Source organism: Amblyomma mixtum, chromosome 5 (assembly GCF_055824585.1).
Source record: "Amblyomma mixtum isolate Tamu chromosome 5, ASM5582458v1, whole genome shotgun sequence".
Taxonomy (NCBI): domain Eukaryota; kingdom Metazoa; phylum Arthropoda; class Arachnida; order Ixodida; family Ixodidae; genus Amblyomma; species Amblyomma mixtum.
The window spans coordinates 184,672,417-184,675,122 of record NC_143016.1 but is presented as its reverse complement, the minus strand read 5'-3'; positions in this window follow the sequence as shown (position 1 = coordinate 184,675,122).

Here is a 2,706-nt window from a genome sequence, read left to right as displayed (position 1 = left end):
GCTGGTGGAAACACCAGCTAGCATGCGCTGGCTTGCGCTTACTCTCGAAATATGACCAGTAGCTGTGGGTATGCGTAATAGTGCCCATCGTAAGTGCGTCGCGCGTTTCCTGTCACATACTTTGTAACGTCACTTCCGCATTCTCGCTTACCCGTGACGCCTAACTAGTTAGAAGGAGGCTACGAATGCGAGAAAGTCTGTGATAACCTCTTTTATTAATGCTAAAACTTTTTTTTGTTAACGTTGCCACAGTCAGGCCCCCATTATCTCCATTTTTAAAAGTTTTGCAGCCGCTTTTTTTAAAATGAGATCCGTATAACAAAGGCTTTGGCTTTACCGATGTGCATTTAGTACTCGGGCTGTTTCCGAGCCTGAGCCAGCCATGTCTACCTCGCGGGCCGGGCCGGGTTCGGACCTATATCGAAAAAATCGGGCCGGGCTGGGGCAGGTAACGAGAAAGGTTGACGGGCTCGGGACGCGTGAATAATTAAGGTCCGTGCAGTGTTCTAATAGCGACTATACGAATATGGATGATTATCGGACAGATGTGTTAAAAACGAGGCAAGTTTTGCTTCTCACTAAATGACTGATGCCGATGAAACATTTACATAGAACTTCATTATCCCATTGCTGGCAGGCGAAGGATATTTGCGAGGCAGGTTTTCTCGTTACTAAGTCACTATTCCAAATAAAATTTTAATGCTGGAGTCTATATCGTTACAGTTCATGCACGCGAGAGAACATTAGGGGAGGCACAGATAAGTACAGACGTAGCGTGGCCTTCATACCGTATTTCGAGCACTCCCTCAAGCCTCTCACCTGGTCCGCGATACACTGCAGCAGACCAAAACCGAAAGCCACTGAAGAGCGGATGAACTACAGGCATTTATAATGCCTTCACTTGCAGGTGTCATTTCGAATGTCAAACCTGTGCATCCGTTGTAGCACGTCCAGCGTTCCGGCGGGGCGGTCGTTCCGTTTGCACATTCTTCATCAAAGCAGATCACCGCCAATTCATTCTACGGCCTCGTGATTCACGGTCGCGTTCAATGCACGCCCCACTCTCGATATAAAAATTCAGGGGGCACTTTGACTGTCTAAAGTGGGTAGAGGCGGAAGCGTTTTCCGCACCACCTTCGCTGTTTCTGTGGCACCGGTGGCGTCACATATAATTGAGTACGAATTACTAAGTGATGACAAATCACTAATTGATGGTTAATTACAGATTAATGCCTGAATACTAATTAACTGCTAATCAATGACGCTTAAGCTTCGCCTTTAGGAGTGGAACGCGACAGCGCGTTGTAGCGCTGCCAGGGAGTCCACGGAACACCACCCGTTCAGCGCGATGCCTTGCGATTTGAACGCAACGCTTTTTGAGGGGAGGAAATGGCGCAGTAATTCTCTGTCATCTCGGTGGACACCTGAACCGCACCGTAGAGGAAGGGGGGAAGTGGGAGTGAAAGAAGATAGATAAAGAGGAGCCGTAATGAAGAAAATGAAAATTGTATTTGAGGAAAGGAAATTACGCAGTAACTGTCACAAAATTCAGGGGGGCACCTTTTTGACCTAAAGTGGGGTCACTGATGCCCCTAAGAATGGAACGCGACAGCGTCTTGCAACGCTGCCAAGGAGAACGCCATCGCCCATTCGGTTCTACGCCTCGCTCGTCAGTAAATTGGTTTTTGAGGAAAGGAAATGTATCTGTCTCTCATTTGTCGGTGGACACCTAAACCTCGCGGGAAGGAAATGGAGGAGGATGAGAGTGAGTGAAGACACCGTATTCACTAGACGCGCCTTTGTTCGTTCTAAACCATCGAGCTGGCATGGCGGAGTGGATAGCACGCTCGCCTCTCACGCCGAAGACCGGGGTTCGATTCCTCAGCTCGACCAATTTCTTAATCGGTTTTATTTATTTATATGGCCTGACTAGTAAAGCTAATTAGGTAATTAATCAATTAACTAAGCTCAGTCCCACTTAATTGGAGCATCACTATATACGATCCCTTCAATTGGTTGCATGGTTACTAGCCAAAGTACAATTGGCCCCATTTGAAATTCGCGCACTGTGACGTCACGACCGTTTCCACCAATTGAAAAGCGTGACATTTTCTTTCGACAACTGCTGCTTACAACGATGAGACATTAAAGGCTTCCGCCTTAAAACTTGGCACGCCGCATAAAGCCCGGCGCACCCGTACACGGTGCGCGTGCGGCTCTACCAAAACAATCCATCTATGCGTGCTCATTTTTGCCTTTAGACGATTCAGTGAAGCATGCAAATGTTTCTCCTAAGTCACCGATGTATTTATGCAGCGGAACGCACGGCTAGTGCGGAGACGTAGAGAAGAACTCGGCAAGTACGGGGATCATGCATGACGGGGATCCAGCGCAACCAATTCAAAAGGGGCGTTAGTTCCTGCGGAGCGGGCTAGAGGTCGCCACCGCAGTCACACGAAATCACAAAGAAAACAAATGTCGTTCGCCCAGCGCGCGGGGGAGGAGGAGCGAAGAGGGAGGGCGTCTTGTCGCTACTTTAGTTTTTTTAGGGGTTTTAGGCGCAGCGCCACCCGCGCCACCCGGCTATGCAGCGCCACCCGGCGATGCTTTGAGAGCCTATAACCCCAAAATCGACTTGCCAGTCACCCCTCTCGCAATGCAAAAATAATTGTGAACCGTTATTTCACAGGACCACAATTGTAGGTA